This window comes from Ranitomeya variabilis, chromosome 7, assembly GCF_051348905.1.
Source record: "Ranitomeya variabilis isolate aRanVar5 chromosome 7, aRanVar5.hap1, whole genome shotgun sequence".
In the NCBI taxonomy this organism is placed as follows: Eukaryota; Metazoa; Chordata; class Amphibia; order Anura; family Dendrobatidae; genus Ranitomeya; species Ranitomeya variabilis.
In genome coordinates, this window is record NC_135238.1 from 130,053,970 (window position 1) to 130,075,967 (window position 21,998).

A 21,998-nucleotide genomic window follows, 5' to 3' on the forward strand; every position below is an offset into this window, starting at 1 on the left:
ACTAATACTAGATAGCAGAAAATAGAAAAGGGAATCTATGCGGTCAGTAAAAAACTCTTACAAAATATCCACTCTGAGATTTCAAGAACCCCCACACCAACTAACGGTGTGGGGGGAGAAACTCAGTCCCCTAGAGCAACCAGCAAGCGAGGAAATACATTTTAGCGAGCTGGACTAAAAACATAATGAACACTGATAATCAAAAAATGATCAAACAAAAACTTAGCTTGTCTTGGAGAGACTGGGAGCAAGGTAGACACAAGGAATCTGAAGAGCACTGAATACATTGATAGCAGGCAAGGAACTGAGTCTCCAGGTGAGCTAAATAGGAAACCAACCAAGGATAACGAACCAGCTGATACAGCCAACCTGCAGAAAGACGACACTACACAGTACCGCTTGTGACCACTAGAGGGAGCCCAAAAATAGAATTCACAACAGAAGACTATGTGGTGCCCATATACTGTATGGAGGACTATTTGGTGCCCATATACTGTGTGGAGGATTATGTGGTGCCCATATACTGTATGGAGGACTATGCGGTGCCCATATAATGCATGGAAGACCATGTGTACCCATATACTGTATGATAGACTATGTGGTGTCGATAAAGTGTATGGAGGACTATGTGGTGCCCATAATATTGTACTATTCCAGTATTTCTTATCAGTAAATCATGAATAATGGTATATGTTAAAGGAGCCCACTGACACTCTTTCACATGAGGCCCACAAAAGCCTGGAGCCGACCCTGGTGACGTTGCATATCAGGAAGAACACCAGCTGCAGTTGTGAGTGGGTACTTTGCTCTGCGACAGGCCGTACATCGACGTCGCATAGCAGTTACGTTAAATGGCTACCAGCCTATCAGAGGCTGCACGCTGTCTCCTGTAGCCCTTGATAAGCCGGCGGTCTTTCAATGTTACTGCTATGTGACGTCAGCGCACAGCCTGTCACATGGCAGAGCACCGTCACAGCTGCAGTCGGCAACCATTTTAACGACCACGCTGAATATGATGCCACAAGAGGACGTCGTGGAGCACAGGAAGGTGAGAAGAATGCCCCACCTCTGTGATTGGGCAAGGTACTGGACATAGGGGGTGACATATGGACCCAGGATAAAAATATTAATAAAATGGACATAGGGGCCCAGGACGGGGCGACATAGGGGCCTAGGATGGGGACAATTAATAAAGGGGCCCAGGATGAGTAAATTATTACTGGATGAGGCCCAAGATGGGGACCTTGTTAAAGTGGACATTGGGGTTCAGGATGGGGACATTAAACTAAAGGGCCCAGGATTTGGCAACTTATTAAAGGGGTGACATAATTACTGTATGGAGGTCAGGAAAAGGAACATATATTATTGGTTTATTGTGGCAAGTGGGAACATAATAACTGTATGGGCCGATCAGGGGACATTATTACTGCTGTTATTTAATTTACTTTTGAGGATACTGTCTTCCATGGGGGGAGAACAAAAGGGGGGTCCTGTTACTGTGCAGGGCAGCACTGTTTCTTTTTTTCTTCATCCGATGTGTCCAAGTTGGTGAAAATAGTGGGGAATGTGCTCTGGGAGTGATCAGCCATGATAACTGTGTCTTATATTCTGTAGAAACAGAAATGAATCCTGGCTGGAAGAAGTAATGGCGGTCTGTGCTGGATGAAGAAGAAAAGTGAAGAAGAAGGATTTCTACTACAGACGTCAGTGTATTACCTGTACACTGAGATTATATACTGTGCACTGTGTACATAGCTCCTGTGTATAATGTCACCGGTGGACACTGTATTGCCTGTACACTGACTCTATATACAGAGCTCCTGTGTATAATGTCACTGGTGATCAATGCATTACTTGTACACTAACACTTTATACTCTATACCAGTGTTCCCCAACTCCGGTCCTCAAGAGCCACCAACAGGTCATGTTTTGAGGATTTCCTTAGTATTGCACAGGTCATTGAATGCTTGCCTGTCCAGGTGATGCAATTATCACCTGTGCAATGCTAAGGAAATCCTCAAAACATGACCTGTTGGTGGCTCTTGAGGACCGGACTTGGGGAACACTGCTCTATACTATTGCAGAGATCCTGTGTATAATTTCACCGGTGATTACTGCATTATCTGTACACTGAAACTATATACAGGACTCCTGTGTATAATGTCACTGGTGATCAATGTATTACTAGTACACTATACACTATATACAGAGCTCCTGTGTATAATGTCACTGGTGATCACTGCATTACCTGTACATTGATTCTATATACAGATTTCCTGTGTATAATGTCACTGGTGATCAATGCATTACTTGTACACTGACACTATATACTCTATACTATTACAGAGATCCTGTGTATAATGTCACTGGTGATTACTTCATTATCTGTACACTGAAACTATATACAGAGCTCCTGTGTATAATGTCACCAGTGATAATATTAGCGTTATTAATATTGTGGTTTTTATTAATGATGAGTATTGAAGTACTCGATCACTATGTTGTGGTAATATGTGATCTGGTCACAGTGTGGCAGTATTTATTCCTTGTATGTGGTGTTTGGTCACAGTGTGGCAGTATTTGTTCCTGTGTTGTGTATGGAGGCCATTTGTTCTCTCTGATATCAATAATGGGAAGATTCTTGATTTTCAATAGAGATTAAATACTTGGACATTTAACCCCTCCCTGTCCTTTGGCTATTACACAGTAGCAAATATGGACTTACAGGGGTTCTACAGTGAAAACAGTTAATCACCTATCCTAAGGCTATGTTCACATATTAACCCCTTCATGACCTTGGGATTTTTCGTTTTTCCGCCCTCCTTCCCAGAGCCATAACTTTTTTATTTTTCCGTCAATTTGGCCATGTGAGGGCTTATTTTTTGCAGGACGAGTTGTACTTTTGAACGACATCATTGGTTTTACCATGTCGTGTACTAGAAAACGGGAAAAAAATTCCAAGTGCGGTGAAATTGCAAAGAAAGTGCAATCCCACACTTGTTTTTTGCTTGGCTTTTTGGCTAGGCTCTTTAAATGCTAAAACTGACCTGCTATTATGATTCTCCAGGTCACTACGAGTTCATAGACACCTAACATGACTAGGTTATTATTTACCTAAGTGGTAAAAAAAAATTCCAAACTTTGCTGAAAAAAAAAAAATAATTGCGCCATTTTCCGATACTCGTAACGTCTCCATTTTTCATGATCTGGGGTCGGTTGAGGGCTTATTTTTTGCGTGCCGAGCTGGCGTTTTTAATGATTCCAATTCGGTGCAGATACGTTCTTTTGATCGCCCGTTATTGCATTTTAATGCAATGTCGCGGCGACCAAAAAACGTAATTCTGACGTTTCAATTTTTTTTCTCGTTACACCGTTTAGCGATCAGGTTAATGCTTTTTTTTATTGATAGATCGGGCGATTATGAACGTGGCGATACCAAATATGTGTAGGTTTGATTTTTTTTTTATTGATTTATTGTGATTGGGGCGAAAGGGGGGTGATTTAAACTTTTATATTTTTTTTACATTTTTTTAAACTTTTTTTTAAACTTTTGCCATGCTTCAATAGCCTCCATGGGAGGCTAGAAGCAGGCACAGCACGATCGCCTCTGCTACATAGCAGCGATCTGCTGTTCGCTGCTATGTAGTAGAAAATCAGGTGTGCTGTGAGCGCCAACCACAGGGTGGCGCTCACAGCTGCCGGGGATCAGTAACCATAGAGGTCTCAAGGACCTCTATGGTTACAATGGAGAAGCATCGCCGACCTCCGATCATGTGACGAGGTCGGCGATGCGCTCATATCCGGCCGCCCGGCCGGATGCGGTAGGTAAATGCCGCTGTCTGCGTTTGACAGCGGCATTTAACTAGTTAATAGCGGCGGGTGAATCGCGATTTCACCCGCCGCTATTGCGGGCACATGTCAGCTGTTCAAAACAGCTGACATGTCCCGGCTTTGATGCGGGCTCACCGCGGAGCCCTGCATCAAAGCAGGGGAGCTGACCTCGGACGTACTATCCCGTCCGAGGTCAGTAAGGGGTTATGTATTTGGTCAGCTTTTTGTGTAAGTATTTGTAAACCAAAACCAGGAGGGTGAAAAATGCTGAAGCGTTTCTATTATAATACTTTGATTGTTCCACTCCTGGTTTTGCCTTAGAAATACTGATGTAAAACACGAACCCAATACTGAGCGTGTGAACATGGCCAAAAGATAAGTGGTAATAAGTTATTAATTGGTGGGGGTCCGACTCCTGGGACCTGCACCGATCTGCAGAATATGCAACTTTTATCCCCATTAGTATGGGGCGGCATGTGCGACTCGACCACTGATCCATTCATTCCCTCAGTGACTGCACTTGTGTTTTTCTGGAAGCCCCCAAAGAGGATAAATGGAGATGCAGTCAGACATCCCACCTGCATCATTTTAAAATGGGGATAAAAGTGTCCTGTCAGGGATAAAACGTTTCCCATTTTTCCGATCGTTGCGGTTTCCAATGGTCAGATTCCACCAGTTATCACCTATCTAGCTTGTGGATCATTGATATTTTTGTTTTCATCAAAGAATCATTATTGCAAACTAACGTAATTGTACATTCCAGATAAGGGGGCGCAGAGTAGATGTGCATGAGCCACCTGTGTTTTACAGTCAATGCTCCACTATAATGAGGATAATGGCTAACAGATATTTGCATATAGTTGTAGGGTGGGACCCAGACACCCCAGTCTGACCCTGCTTGGGTATACACTGAGCATCAAAACAGCAGAGGTGTTTTTCCTATTGATTCATTTTGATCACTGTGATAGACCTTATCACACTGATCAAAAGCCAATAAGTAGTATGTCACCCCCTACATGTTTTTTTTATATAATTTTAATTTTTCTTTCATTTTTTGCCATTGGAGTTTGGGTTGGGCCTAGGGTTCGGATTGGGCTTATGGTTGGGCTTAGAGTCAGGGTTGGACTTAGGGCTGGGGTCGGGTTTAGCGTCAGGGTTGGGCTTAAGGTTAGGATTAGGCTTAGGGTTAGAGTTGAGGTTAGGGTTGGGCTTAGCCTTAGGGTTTTTTCAAAAGAAAAAAAATTGACGATGATATGACTAGTGTTAAGTGCAAATGCTCGCTATTCGAGTTTGCATCAGGTGCTCGGGTATGCACCTAGTATCGCAACAGCAGAGGTGTTTCTCGTATTGGTTGATTTTGATAACTAAGATAGACCTTATCATAGCGATCAAAAGCCTGTAATTGATATTTAACCTCCCCTCCGTATCATTCCCTTACTCAGATAAATTTTTATTTATTTTACAAATTATATTTCTCTCATTTTTTTGCCATTAGTGTTAGGGTTGGGTTTAGGGTTAGATTTGAGCATAGGGCTAGGGTTGTGGTTATGGTTGGGCTTAGGCTTAGGGTTGGATTTAGGGTTAAGATTGGACTTATTGTTTGGGTTAGGGTTCGGTTTAGGGTTGGGCTTATTATTGAGGTTAGGGTTAGAGTTGGGCTTAGGCTTAGGGGCTTTTAAGTTAAATAAAAGATGATGATTTGACAACTAGTGTTGAGCGCAAGTGCTCACTACTCAAGTTTATGAGTGCTTGGGTATGCACTGAGCATTGCAAAAGAGCTGTTTTTCCTATCGGTTCAATTTGATTACTCTGATAGATGTTATCACAATGATCAAAAGCCAATAAGTAGTATGTCACCCCTGTGCTATGCTCCTAGTCAGATTAATATTTTTAATTTAATAATTTTTCTTTCATTTTTTGCCATGGGGGTTAAGATTGGGCTTAGGGTTAGGATTGGGCTTATATGTCATGGTTGTGCTTAGAGTTAGGGTTGGCCTTAGGGTTGGGCTAAGATATAGGATTGAGGATAGGATTATGGTTGTGTTTAAGCTTAGAATTTATTCAAAAGTTAAAAAAATAATGATGATATGACTGCTAGCATTGAGATCAAGTGTTCGCTATGTAGCGAGCTGGGGCCCGGGCCGTGGTCATGATCGACAGTAATCCTTGTAACACCCGCTGGCCCTTTCCCTTCTGAGTACCTCGGAGCTGCTCCTCTACACCATCTGGGTTCTCCCGGTATGGGTTTATTTCCTGCAGACGGTTCCACAAATAAAGAGTCACAGTCCGGCTTCACTTTAACTTCAACTCTTTTACTCAGCATGACATCATCCAGGGCACAATCAATCACAGCAATTGGCAACGCTTTCCCTTGCCTCTTCTCTCTGCCGCTAAGCCTGTCCCCGGAACGGACCATATCTTCCGGTCCCTCAGTGTCCTCAATACCCAGAATTTCTGCTTCTCGTGGGGGTATTCTCTGTCGTTTCGCCCCGGTCCTAAGAATAGCGGCCCACGCAAAATCTGCCACATGTTGGATTACTTGCTCCTGTTCTGCTTAGCCTTCTTCCTCAGTGCTACAGCCCCAGTCACTCTGCATGGGCTAGCTCTGCTGTTGCTGTACTCTCTTCTGTGCTCTGGCACCCTGGATGCTAGATGCTGGGCCCCACTCTTCAAGAATGTTTTATGGGATGGTGTCGCCCTGGGCTAAACAGCCCTAGTGCACTATACAGGCACCCCGACCCCAACTACTAAAAGTAGGGTTAGGGAAGACCTCACTTACTTATCCCACCGTGCCCCTCCTACAGTTAACTATTTACTCGAACTAACTTCACTACCTATGAGCTATGAACATGCCCCCATCTAGTGGCCGACCCGGGGTAGTACACTGTCCCTATCCAATGAACATAAATACATTAAACAGTATTAGGACAAAGGATATACATGCAGAGCAAAGAAACAAATAATCAATTATACATGTCCTACATTTTACAGTAGATGGTAATACACGTAGCTGTGTAGCAATACCATTAAGGAACTAGTGGTAATACACCTAAGTGGTGTAGCAGTACCAATAAGTAGACATCCATTACAAAAAAAAATTTCCTTATCCCCTTACAGATACTCATGTTTGCAACGGGTGCTCGGGTATGCACTGAGAACTGCAACAGCAGAGGGATTTTTCCTATTGCTTCATTTTGATCACTGTGTTAGACCTTATCACAGTGATCAAAATCCATTAATTGCTATGTCACCCCCATGTATCATCCCCTTAGTTGGATTAATTTTTTTTATTTTATTATTTTTATTTCTTTCATTATTTGCCATGGGGGTTAGGATTGGGCTTAGGGTTAGGGTTGGGCTTATGGTTGAGCTTAGGGTTAAGGTTGGGCTTAGAGTTAGGGTCAGGCATAGGGTTAAGCTTGAGATTTTGGTTGGCCTTAGGGGTAGGATTTGGTTTATGGTTAGGCTTGGGCTTAGGGTTGGGCTAAGAGTTATAATTGAGGTTAGAGTTAGGGTTGGTCTTAGGATTTTTTCAAAAGTTCAAAAAAAAAGATGATATGGCTAGTGTTGAGAGGGAGTGCGCGCTACTCGACTTTGAATCAGGTGCTCTGGTTTGCACCGAGAATCGCAACAGTAGGTGTTTTTCCTATTGGTTCATTTTGATCATTGTGATAGACCTTATCGCAGTAGATCAAAAGCCAATAATTAGTATGTCACCCCCCTTGTGTAATTCTCTTAGTTAGATTCATTTTTTTTTTTTTTAGAACTTAAAGAATTATTTAATTTTTTCCATTAGGGTTAGAAATGGGTTTAGGGTTAGGGTTGGGCTTAGGGTTAGGAATGAGCTTAGGGTTAAGGTTGGGCTTAGAGATGGTTTTAGGCTTAGGATTTTTTTAAAATAGTTAAAAAAGAAATGATGATGATGATATGATGACTACTGTTGAGTATTCACCACTCGAGTTTGCATCGGGTGCTCGGGTACTAAATGAGTATCGCAACAGCAGAGGTATTTCTTGATGTTATCACAGTGACCAAAAGCCAATAATTAGAAAGTCACCCTCCCCCGTGTTATTCTCTTAGTCATATTATTATTTTTTATTTTAGCATTTTTATTTCTTTCATTTTTTGCCATTAGGGCTTGGGTTGGGCTTATCGTCAGGCTTGGGCTTATGGTTGGGCTTAGGGTTAAAGTTGGGCTTAGTGTGTGTTGGGCTTAGGGTTGGTATTAGGGTTAGGGTTCAGGTTAGGGTTAACGTTGGGCTTAGGCTTAGGATTTTTTTCAAAAGTTAAAAAAAGATGATTATAAGACTAGTAGTGAGCGCGGGTGCTCGTTACTCGAGTTGGTATCGGGTGGGCGGGCATGCACCTAGTATTGCAACAGCAGAGATGTTTTTTATATTGGTTCATTTTTATCACTGTGATAGACCTTATCATAGTGATCAAAAGCCAAAAATTAGTATTTAATCAAATTAATGTTTATTCATTTTAGAATTTTTTTCATTTTTTGCCATTAGTTTAATTTAGGGTTGGGCTTAGGGGTAGGGTTGGGCTTATGGTTTGGCTTAGGGTTAGGGTTGGGCTTAGGGTTTAGGTTGGACTTAGGTTTAGGGTTAGGTTTATGGTTGGACTTAGGGTTAGAGTTAAGGTTGGGTTTATGGTTAGGTTTAGGGTTAATGATGAGCTTAAGGTTGGACTTAGATTTAGGGTTATGGTTAGGGTGGAGTTTAGGGTTAGGATTGGGCTTATTGTTGGGTTAAGAGTTAGGGTTGGGCTTAAGCTTAGGGTTTTTTCAAAAGTAAAAAAAATGCTGATTTGATGACTAGTGTTGAGCGCAAGTGCTCACTACTCGAGTTTACAACATGTGCTCAGGTATGCACTGAGCAGCGCAACAGCAGAGCTGTTTTTCCTATTTGTTTATTTTGATCACTGTGATAGACCTTATCACAGTGATCAAAAGCCAGTAATTAGTATGTCACTCCTTTGTGTCAGTCCCTTAGTCAGATTATTTTTAATTGAATTAATAATTTTTATTTCATTCACTTCTTGCCATGAGGGTTAGGGTTGGGCTTATCATTAGGGCTGGGCATAGGGCTAGGGTTGGGTTAGGTTTTTTCAAAGTTTTAAAATTTGATGATCATATAATATGACAACTAGTGTTGAGCGCAAGTGTTCACTACTTAAGTTTGCAACGGGTGCTCAGGTATGCACTGAGTATCGCAACAGCAGAGGTGTTTTTTCCTATTGGTTCATTTTGATCATTGTGAACGATCTTATCATATTGATCAAAAGCCAATAATTAGTATATCATCCCTGTGTCATTACCTTAGGCTACTTTCACATTAGCGTTTGAATCTGCAGCGTTTAATCCGCAAACGCAAGGACACGAAAAACGCATGAAAACGCGTGTAAACGCAGCGTTTTTAAAACGCTTACGGTTACCGCATGCGTCATTAAAACGCAGCGTTTACATGCTTTTGCTTGCGTTTTCTATGCGTTTGCGTTTTTTGTGCGCATGGCGCAAAATTTCACCAGAGAAAAATTCTAGATGCAAGAACCAGCCAATGGGACTACAGAGGGCGTGTATTATGTGAAATCTATATATAGACCCTAGGACAGCTGAAATCTTCAGATTTTGCTCCTGTGTCCTGTGAGAAGATGGATCTTCACATGGATAGCTATTACTTTAAACTGGATCTGAGCATCAAGATTTTTCTGGCATGTGCGTTTGCTTGGGAGCAACACCGAAACCGGGAAAGACAGAGAAGGACAAGGCGTAGGCGGTTTTGGCAACACCCCATTGTAGAACTGCGGGAGAGCCGTGGTACATATCACACCCTGTATGGCGAGCTCAATGAGAACCCAGAAAAATTCCCAGAATATACCAGGATGTCACAAGACTCTTTCCGGGATTTGCTTGATCGTGTCCAAGGAGCCATCCGGAGACAGGACACACAGCTCCGTAGAGCCATTCCACCAGCGGAACGTCTCCTGGTTACCTTAAGGTACGTAATAATTCTAAACAAAAGCTAACCAAAATTTTTTGCAGGTCTGATGTTTTTTTGCCTATTTTGTAAATTATTTATTCTTACTACAGATTTCTTGCAACTGGAGAGAGCTTGTCATCCCTTCATTTCCAGTACCGCCTTGGGATTTCCACGCTGTCCGGAATTGTTTTTGAAACCTGCCGGGCTTTATGGACCATTCTCCGTGAGGAATTTATACCCATACCCACGGAGGACATGTGGAAAGAAATTGCTGACAAATTTTGGACTGTTTGTGATTTTCCCAACTGTTTGGGTGCGGTGGATGGGAAGCACATCCGGATTACCAAACCAGCCAGAACGGGATCACAGTTCTTCAACTACAAAAAATATTTTTCTGTAGTTCTTATGGCAATAGCCAATGCGGACTGTCGCTTCATTGCTGTGGACATTGGTGCTTTTGGCCGTGGCAACGATTCACAGACTTTTAAAACCTCTGATATGGGCCGACGTGTTTATGGCAAAAATTTTAATTTCCCACAGCCACGACCACTCCCCTACACTCAAGGCCCACCGCTGCCATTTGTAATGGTTGGGGATGAGGCCTTTCAGATGAGTGAAAATCTCCTGAAGCCCTATTCAAGTCGGGACTTGAACCGCACAAAACGGATCTACAACTACAGACTAACCAGGGCACGCAGAACAGTAGAGTGTGCCTTTGGGATTATGGTGTCCAAATGGCGCATTCTAGCAACTGCAATAAATCTAAAAATGGAGACAGTGGATGAGGTAGTTAAAGCCTGTGTGGTTCTCCACAATTTCATTCTGGCTAAGGAGCGACCCACCATAGAACTTGATGAACCTGTTGCCAACCCTTTGCCTGATTACCGTCATCATCCGCTGCGGTCAACAGTTGAAGTAGGCCACATGCGGGACCAATTTGCAGCGTTTTTTGATTCTGACATTGGACGTGTGCCATGGCAGGACAATATGGTGTAAAATGTACTGCTGGTTTCGGGTCTGCAAATTTATGTTTGGAATGTTAATGTTTTTTCAAATAAAATAATTGTGTTTTACTTTCTTCACCATGTCTCCTATCTATTTCCTTAACAAACCACTTTGGGTTTTTGGGCTTAGGTTGTTGACGTGAGTCCTGTCTTGGTTCACCATTAGCTTTTTGCCGCAGACTGTATAGACGATGTCCGTTATTGTCGCAGTATTTGTCCAGTACTTAACATCAGTATTTGTAAGCCTAAACCAGGAGCGGTAGTTAAATGCTTTTAGTGGTGCATATCTGTTTAATGTACTTTTCCTCACATAGTTCCACTCCAGGTTTAGGCTTACAAATAGTGCTGTAAAATACAGAGCGAATACTGACAGTGTGATGGCAGCCTACACCAGAGATCTATAGTCATCAAGTCACGTGTCTGAACTAATGAATTCATGATGCTATTTGCTCTTGAATTCATTTTTCCTGACACTTGTCCGGGTGAGTATAGATATGCCATGTACATTGTTCCTTCACTTTGTGTGAAATATATGTATATGTACCAATAAGATAAAATGGAGGTAATACAATGCATTTCTAAAATCAGCAGGTCAGGGGTCATAAATAATGTTTCGGATAAGAAAGGACCTGTTGAGTATAGTTGTGCTGTGTATTACCACCATTTTGTCTTCTGTGTGCGACCAAAAGTCACGGAGTAAACAGAAAGAACTGTTTTTGGAGAAAATACAAGTGTTATTTTTGGGGGCAACCTCATATCTCTCAACCAAACACACCAAGCTTCAGTGTTCTGCTAAGTAGGTACTGGAGGTTGGAGGTGGCCCCCAAAAATGTGTTTGACGCATAATTTGTTATTGGCGCAGGCTGTGTGGTGACGGTGGCGAAATACACAATTAACCAAACCTTATTGGGGCAAAAAACACAGGTTTATTAAACACACACAAACCAAAAAATTAACTGCGCCTGCTTGGGGTTGAGTGCCGATATTGTGGGGTGTTGAGTAGTGAGGTCTGGCTTATTACTGTAGCCGACATAGGGGTGGCAGGAGAAGGCGCTATGAAACTACTGGGGTCAGGATATTCAGGGATAGGGCTAGACACATGAGAGGGTTGAGACACACTGGAAGGGTGAGACAAACCAGACATTACAGACACATTGGGAGGTGAGGGGGGAGGGATAGCTATGGTTTTTTGTTTTTTTTTTGCCTTTCCCCTTTCTTGTTTTGCGCGGGCACGTTGTCGTGGTGGCAGGGAACGCCAGGGCAGGGTCCGTCAACGGCAGTCTGGTGGTGGTGGTGCCAGGAAACGCCAGGGCAGGGTCCGTCAACGGCAGTCTGGTGGTGGTGGTGCCAGGAAACGCCAGGGCAGGGTCCGTCAACGGCAGTCTGGTGGTGGTGGTGCCAGGAAACGCCAGGGCAGGGTCCGGCAATGGCAGTCTGGTAGTGGTGGTGCCAGAGAACGCCAGGGCAGTGTCCGGCAATGGCAGTCTGGTAGTGGTGGTGCCAGAGAACGCCAGGGCAGGGTCCGTCAACGGCAGTCTGGTGGTGGTGGTGCCAGGAAACGCCAGGGCAGGGTCCGGCAATGGCAGTCTGGTAGTGGTGGTGCCAGAGAACGCCAGGGCAGTGTCCGGCAATGGCAGTCTGGTAGTGGTGGTGCCAGAGAACGCCAGGGCAGGGTCCGGCAACGGCAGTCTGGTAGTGGTGGTGCCAGAGAACGCCAGGGCAGGGTCCGGCGGCGGCAGTCTGGTAGTGGTGGTGCCAGGAAACACCAGGGCAGGGTCCGGCGGCGGCAGTCTGGTAGTGGTGGTGCCAGGAAACACCAGGGCAGGGTCCGGCGGCGGCAGCATGCTGGTGGCAGTGGAGGAGGCCCAAGCAGGAGCAGCAGTTGTCATGGTGGTGGCGGTGGGCTGACCCACTGCACTGGGCATGGTGGTGGTGCTATAATACGGTCCGGAAGTGTTTGGAATGGAGGTGGCCGTGCAGTGGTATGCAGCAGATGTCGGCATTGATGTAAAGCGTGACAGTGTGGGCACTGTTGGAAATGCCCCCACTGTCTGCTGAAAATACCGACTCTGCTGCATAGCCTGCACGTAAGCAGCATTGCAGGCCTGCATAATAGTAATCTGGAGCTCAGGACTAAGGTGTTCCGACATGCCCTGTTCTATCTGATTAAAAAAATGATGTGCTGGCCTCTGGAGGTCGGCTTTCACTTGGGCAAGGGCTGTGGTTACCTCCTGGATACATGTGCTCATATGACGAATGGCAGTATCCAGTCGGTCACCCATCGCCTTGAGTCCCTCATGGAAGACCGAGCTCAAGTGCAAAAACTCGGGCATGAGTGACCTGTCCGCGGCCCTCTGCCGCTGCCGGGAGGAGCCCATAAAAAATTGGCTAGAGGCAGAGGACTGGGGAAGGGGAACATCTGATGGACCAGCTTCCTGGTCTCCAGGTTGTGTGGCAGGCCCACTTGCTGCAGCGCTGGAGGATGGCTGGGACGGGTCCGTGGCTGACTGATGAAGGACCGCTCCAGAACCTGGGCCAACAGTGGAGCTCCAAGTGCTGCGGAAAAAAAAAAAAAAAATATTACAAAACATTTACAAAAAGATAACTGAACAGTTAGATACACATTCAGATAGGGAAAGGTCACACTACTATTTGTAGTGAATTTTACATCAGAATTTTCAAGCCAGGAGTTCAACAGTAGGAATAAAAGTTTCATAAAACAACATGCTATACTTTTGCATGCATCGACCAGTCCTTGGGGATTACAAAAACTGATGTAAACTATGAAGAGACGATGGAGGCAATACAAGCCATATCTCTATACAAGGTATTGGTAAGCCAAAACCTGGAGAGGAACTATGTGAGGGAAAGTATTCAAAGAACACGTACCCCACTGCTGCATCTATCAATCAATCAAGGTTTCGGATTACAAATACTGATGGGAAATACGAATTGACGACAGAGGACATACAAGCCACCTGTATACTCACCAGGACAAGTGTCAGGAAAAATGAATTGATGAGCCATTGGCATCCTGAATTCATTATTTCTGACACCTAACTTGCTGAGTATAGATCTGTTGTGCAGGCTGCCATCACACTCTCAGTATTTGATCAGTATTTCAAATCAGTATTGGTATGCCAAAACCTGGAGAGGAACTATGTGAGGGAAAGTATTCAAAGAACACGTACCCCACTGCTGCATCTATCAATCAATCAAGGTTTCGGATTACAAATACTGATGGGAAATACGAATTGACGACAGAGGACATACAAGCCACCTGTATACTCACCAGGACAAGTGTCAGGAAAAATGAATTGATGAGCCATTGGCATCCTGAATTCATTATTTCTGACACCTAACTTGCTGAGTATAGATCTGTTGTGCAGGCTGCCATCACACTCTCAGTATTTGATCAGTATTTCTAATCAGTATTGGTATGCCAAAACCTGGAGAGGAACTATGTGAGGGAAAGTATTCAAAGAACACGTACCCCACTGCTGCATCTATCAATCAATCAAGGTTTCGGATTACAAATACTGATGGGAAATAATGACCAACAACAAATTGCATTATACACCATTTTTTTTTCTTTTTTAACCAATATACTTACGTTCTTCGTGCAAGGACTGGTCTCAAAAACGCAAGGATGCGGTGGTACTTGTATTTGCGTATCCTTGCTGCAGAACCACTTGGAAGCCGGCTCTCTTGGCGCAGGTCCTTGTTGAAGCGGTCCTTCATCGATCTCCAACGTGTTTTCACTTTTGACACTGTTGGCAAAACAAAACATAATAGTTAGGACAATGGTCTTTTGACCATGGTCACACAACTGTATGTGCTGTGAAAAAGTAATGACTTTCTGACATCATACACAGTTGTGTGAGCATGGCCAAGGTATTGACTACATCACACTGCATTGCGATACTTACCAAATGCAGAACGGACCCGAGCCGGGGCATTGGCCCAGCCATCCCACAACGCTGCGGCCACCTCATTCCAAAGCCTCCGGATCGTCACATTGTTGGCGTGCAGTGGATCCCTGGTGTCCCACAATGCGACTCGCTCGTGAACCAGGGAGATGAGGTGTTCATTCTCAATTAGGTCCTCATCCTCCTCTGGAACCTAACAACAAAAAGGACATTAATATTGGAGGCATTCACATACGGAAGACAGAAAACAGAATCAGAGGAATGGCATGAATATTGAAATAAAAAAAAACACTGGTGCTGAAGCCAAAGGGAAAGAAAGAGAGAAGTAGAAAGAAATGAAGATTCCAGAATTATAAAGTGAGGATACAATACACATTCAGCCAGCTATACTTACACGATGCCGCCGTGTTGCCCGGCCGTGACTACGCTGCTCCTGCCCAGTCCCCTGCTCAGTGTCTTCCGCTGTAGAAGAAGTGGTCTGAAAAAGGGAAAATATACATTGTCATATGTGTAGATGTGACAGTGAATACTTACCAATCTGAGGAGGTGAATACTCACTTCGCTGACATGTTCCCCTTGTGCAGGCCCAGGCGTTTCCTCATCAGAAGCAGAAGACATTCTGATGTGTGCAGAAAGAAAGGAATGACAGAAATTAGGGCACATAGACACAGATTATAGAAAAGAAATGCTTTGGATAGGATATACTCACATAGTTCTGAGGCTTGTTTGCTGATCCAAGGGGCTGTGGGGCGTCTCGTCTGCAAGGCAGTCTGCTGACTAGTGACCTGCAAATGTCCACTTCCTCCCTTTATCACCTTCTATGTGGGGGGTGGCTTATCAGTGTCTAGACATGTTTTTCTCAATTGAGACGCATGCGTCGGCAAACGCAAGCAAACGCATGTACTGGAAAACGCATGCGTTTACATAGACTACAATGCGTTTTTTGGGCGCAAACCTTGCGCAATCAGCCGCATGCGTTTCCAGGCGGCAAATTGACGCCTCTAAAAATTACTACATGTTGCATTTCCGCGCCAAGACGCAGACGGCTAGACGACGCATGCGTCGTCAAACGCGGCAAAACGCGAACATAGAAAAACGCATGCGTCGATAATGTTAAAGATAGGAATACACAACGCATGCAGATATTTGCGGAAGAAACGCTGCGGACACAACCGCAAATGTGAAAGCGGCCTTAGTCAGATTATTTATTTTTTTATTTACAATTTTTATTTATTTCATTTTTTGCCATTAGGGTTAGGGTTGGGCTTTTGGTTAGGGTTGTAATTAGGGTTTGGGTTGGGCTTAGCTTTAGGGTTGGGCTTATAATTGGTTTTTTATTATTTTCTGTCTTTTACAGGTGACATGGGCTTCAATGAATTAGCCATAAATGGGAGTATAACTGTGCTCTTTTTATTATTTCAAATAATGGAGTCTGTGTCATTGTTTCAATTAAATTACTTTATTCTGGCTGTTTTTTTTTATAATCTAACTATTGGTTAGTAATGGTGGCATTTTATGGACGTCTCTCTATTACTAACATGTGGGCTTGATGTCACCAGCCACAAATAAAGCTGACATCAAGCCCCAAATGAACTTTTTCAATATAACTAGGTTTCCACTGTTTAGGCACATCAGGGGCTCTCCAAACGTGACATAGCGTCCGCTCAAGATTCCAGCTATTTTTGAGTCCAAATAGTCAAAAGGCACTCCTTCCCTTCTGAGCCATATGGTGCACCCAAACAGTAGATTTCTCCCATGTGTGGGATATCGGAGTACTCAGTAAGTAGAAGTTGCACAACAAATCTTGGGGTCAATTTTTTACTGGTACCCTTGTAAATATAAAAAATTGTGGGATAAAGTAAAATTTTTGTGATAAAAGGTAAAATTTTCATTTACTTCCACATTCCATTAACTCTTCTGAAGCACCTGAATGGTTAATAAACTTCTCAAATGTGGTTTTGAGCATATTGAGGGGTGCAGTTTTTAGGATAGGGTCACTTTTGGGTCTTTTCTGTCATATAGGCACATCAGGGATGTGGTCCCTAAAAAAATGGTTTTGTAAATTTTGTTGGAAAAATTGAGAAATTGCTGATCCAATTTTAACCCTTCTAGCTTCCTAACGAAAAAAAAAATTATGTTTCAAAAATTGTGCTGATGTAAAGTAGACATGTGGGGAATATTATTTATTAACTATTTTGTGTGATATCACTATCTGGTTTAAGGGTATAAAAATGAAAAGTTTGAAAATTGCAAAATGTTCATATTTTTTACATTTTCATAAATATACACAAATCATATCGACCACATTTTATCACTAACATGATGTACAATATGTCCTGAAAAAACAGTCTCAGAATCAGTGGGATCCGTTGAAGCGTTCCAGAGCTATTATCACATAAACTGACACTGGTCAGATTTCAAAAATTTGGACTGGTCATTAAGGTAAAAACTTATTCAGTCACTTTATGCGTTTATACCCCTACCCACCGCGGACATGTGGATGGCAATTGCTGAAAAATTCTGGAGTGTGTGTGATTTCCCCAACTGTTTGGGAGCGGTGGATGGAAAGCACATCCGCATTATCAAACCAACCAGAACAGGATCAGAGTACAGTAGAGTGTACCTTTGGCATTCTAGTCTCAAAATGGCGCATTCTTGCAACAGCCATTAATCTAAAAATGGAGACAGTCGAAGAGGTGGTCAAAGCCTGTGTGGTTCTCCACATTTACATAATGGCTAAAGAGCGACCCAACATTGAACTGGATGAACCAGTTGGAAACCCATTGCCAGATTAACAGCATCACCCGCTGCGGTCAACTGCTGAAGTTGGCCACATGCAGGACCAATTTGCTGCCTTTTTTGAATCAGATCTTGGACGTGTGTCATGGCAGGACAATGTTGTGTAAATGTCCTGTTTGCATTGGGTCTGTGCCAGTTATTTTCTTAAATGTTACTAATATTTGTTGCTAATAAACTTTATTTTTTGGTATCTTGACCGTGTGTCCTATGTATTTCATCTACAAACCAAGGCTGCCCTCACACTAGCAGTATTTGGTCAGTATTTTACATCAGTATTTGTAAGCCAAAACCAGGAGTGGGTGATAAATGCAGAAGTGCTAAATATGTTAAAATTATACTTTTCCTCTAATTGATCCACTCCTGGTATTGGCTTACAAATACTGACGTAAAATACTGACCACATACTGCTAGTGTGACGGCAGCCAGGTTGTTTAGTGGTAAGGTTGTTGACGTCATTGCGTCCTGATTCTGTTCTGCAGTATCCATTGGCCGCAGACTGAAGAGACAATGGCTGTTTGTAATACAAAACAGATCTATACTCATCAAGTCAGGTGTCAGAAATAATGAATTCATGATGCACATATAACAGCCTCATGAATTCACTATTTCTGACACATGTCCAGGTGAGCATAGATATGCTTTGTATGACCGCCATCGTCCCTTCACTTTGTGTGAAATAGATTACGTACACAGAAGAGAAAATGGAGGTTATACAAGGCAGTTCTCTACTCACAAGGTCAGGTGTCCTAACTAATGAGTTTTTGGACACCTGACCTGTTGAGTATAGATCTGCATTGTATTGCCACCATTTTCGCTTCAGTCTGCAACACTAGTCACAGACTAAGCAGAACGAAGAGATATGGATAAAATACAAGTATTAATTTTTTGGCCAACCTCATATATCTATACTAAAGACACACAAAGCTGCAGTCTTTTACTTGCTAACTACTGGAGCTATGATGTGGCCAAAAAATAAAGTGTGCGGCGCACGGTGTGTGTTGCCAGCGGCGTAATACACAATTAAACCACACATAATTGGGGGCAAAAAAACAATATTATTTATTTTTTTATAAACCAAATTTTTATTTAACTGCGCCTGCTTGGGGTAGAGTGATGGAAATGGGGGGTGTGAAGCTGTGAGGCCTGGCTAAGTGTGGACGACGCAGGGGTGACAGGAGAAGGGGCAATTACACTAGTGGGGTCTGGTAGTTCGGGGATGGGGCTTGACACATGAGGGGCCTGAGACACACTGGAAGGGTGAGACAAACCAGACATTACAGGCACACTGGGAGGTGAGGGAGAGAGGAATACTGATAGTACGCATTTTTTTATTTTTTTTTCCCTTTCTGGGATCGCCAGGTTTTGGGAAGCCTCAGTGGGCTCATATGTCGTGGCATGTTCATGGTGGGTGACCTGTCAGGGTCCGGCTGCACTGTGCTCGTAGAGCGTGCAGCCATGCCAGAGTCCATAGTGCTCATAGAACATGCAGCCATGCCAGAGTCCATATTGCTCGTAGAGCGTGCAGCCTTGCCAGAGTCCATAGTGCTCGTAGAGCGGAAGGCCATGCCAGAGTCCATAGTGCTCGTAGAGCGTGCAGCCATGCCAGAGTCCATAGTGCTCATAGAGCAGAAGGCCATGCCAGGGTCCATTGTGCTCGTAGAGCGGAAGGCCATACCTGGGTTCTGCTGCATCGTGGTGGTGGAGCGGAAGGCCATGCCAGGGTCCATTGTGCTCATAGAGCGGAAGGCCATGCCTGGGTCCTGCAGCATCATGGTGGTGGTGGAGCGGAAGGCCATGCCAGGGTCCTGCTGCTGCATCATGGTGTCAGTGGAGGAGGTCCAAGCAGGAGCAGTGGTTGTCATGGTGGTGGCGGTGGGCTGTCCTACAGCACTTGGCATGGTGGTGGTGCTGTACTGGTGTGCGGCAGTGCTAGGAATAGAGGTGGCCGTGCAGTGGTATGCAGCAGAGGTCGGCATTGAGGTCAATCGTGACAGTGTTGGCACAGGTGGATATGCCGCCACTGTCTGCTGAAAATACCGACTCTGCTGCATAGCCTGCACGTAAGCAGCATTGCAAGTCTGCATGACACTAAGCTGGAGATCAGGAGTAAGGTGTTCCGACATGCCCTGTTCAATTTGGATAAAAAAATAATGTGCTGGCCTCTGGAGGTCGGCTTTTACTTGGTCAAGGCTTTTGGTGACCTCCTGGATACGTGTATTCATATGGCTAATGGCAGTATCCAGTCGGTCACCCAAAGCCTTGAGTCCATCGTAAAAAACCGAGCTCAAGTGCAAAAATTCGGGCATGAGTGACCTGTCCGATGCCCTCTGCCGCTGCCGGGAGGAGCCCAAAAAAAAGGGTCAGAGTCAGAGGACTGGGAAAGGGGAACACCTGATGAACCAGCTTTCTGGTCTCCAGTTTGTGTGGCAGGCCCACTTGCTGCTGGATGGCTGGGACGGGTCCGTGGCTGTCTGATGAAGGACCGCTCCAGAACCTGGGTCAACAGTGCTGCTCCATGTGGTGTGAACAAAGGAAAAAAAAAATAATACCAAAAACTGAATAAACGCCAACTCCTGTTGAATAGAAACATACAGATTATGGCAATACAACACAACCTAATGCACAGGAGAAATACTTAAGTTCTCTGGGCAAGGACCGGTCTTAAAAATGCCAGAATGCGATGGTATTTATACTTTCGGATCCTTGCTCCAGAACCACTGGGAACACGGCTCTCTTGACGCAGGTCCTTGTTGAAGTGGTCCTTCATCGAACGCCAACGTGTTTTGACTTTGAGCACTGTTAAAAAAACAAAACATAATGGTTAGACAATGTACTTTTGGCCGTGCTCACACAACTGTGTGTGATGAGAGAAACTCCTGAGAGTTTCTGTCATCACACACAGTTGTGTGAGCATGGCCAAGGTCTCTGCTGCTTCACACTGCATTGCAATACTTACAAAATGCAGTTCAGACCCGAGTCGGGGTGTTGTCCCAGCCATCCCACATCACTTTGGCCACCTCATTCCATAGCCGCCGGATCGTCACGTTGTCCGAGTGCTGTGGAACCCGGGTGTCCCACAATGGGACTCGCTCATTGACCAGGGAGATGAGAATATCGTTGTCAATGAGGTCCTCATCCCGTTCTGGAACCTAAAACATAAATGAAGACATTAAATGTTGCATACATTAACATAAGAAAAAGAAAGAAAACAGAGGCTGATAAATGGCATGAATAAGGAAGGAAAGTCAAGATAAAAAAGGAGTCCAGAAGAAAAATGTAAAGAAAGAGGAAAGTAAAGAAAGGAAGATTCAAGAATACTAAAGTGAGGATACAGTAAACAGTCAGCCAGGTATACTTACACGCTGCCGTCTTGACAAACGACCGTGAACCCGCTGCTCCTGCTCAGCCTCTGCCACAGTGGAAGAAGTGCTCTAAAAAAAGGAAAAAAATTGTCATATGTGTAGATGTGACAGTGAATACTTACCAATCTGAGGAGGTGAGTTCTCACTTCACTGACATGATCGGCTTCAGAAGGCCCAGGACGTTGCTCCTCATCAGAAGAAGACATTCTGATGCATGCAGAAAGAAAGAAATGGCAGAAATTAGGATATGTAGAGACAGAAAATAGAAAATAAAGGCATTGGCTAGGATATACTCACATTGTTCAGACTCTTGTTTCCTCCAAGGTGCTTTTGTCTGTCTGCTCTGCTTCTCTGTCTGCTGAGTAGTGACCTGCAACTGTCCACTCCCTCCCTTTATCACCTTGTATGTGGGGGGTGGCTAATCAGTGTCTAGACATGAAATCCCAAGACACAATGAAAACCCTATATTAAGGGTCACCAATCTAACCCAAGAAGAGGTGCGAAATCGGCTAAATAAGATTAAAATAGATAAATCTCCGGGTCCGGATGGCATACACCCACGAGTACTAAGAGAACTAAGTAATGTAATAGATAAACCATTATTTCTTATTTTTAGGGACTCTATAGCGACGGGGTCTGTTCCGCAGGACTGGCGCATAGCATATGTGGTGCCAATATTCAAAAAGGGCTCTAAAAGTGAACCTGGAAATTATAGGCCAGTAAGTCTAACCTTTACTGTTGGTAAAATATTTGAAGGGTTTCTGAAGGATGTTATTCTGGATTATCTCAATGAGAATAACTGTTCAACTCCGTATCAGCATGGGTTTATGAGAAATCGCTCCTGTCAAACCAATCTAATCAGTTTTTATGAAGAGGTAAGCTATAGGCTGGACCACGGTGAGTCATTGGACGTGGTATATCTCGATTTTTCCAAAGCGTTTGATACCGTGCCACACAAGAGGTTGGTACACAAAATGAGAATGCTTGGTCTGGGGGAAAATGTGTGTAAATGGGTTAGTAACTGGCTTAGTGATAGAAAACAGAGGGTGGTTATAAATGGTATATGTTATGGTTCTCAATGGCAAGAGA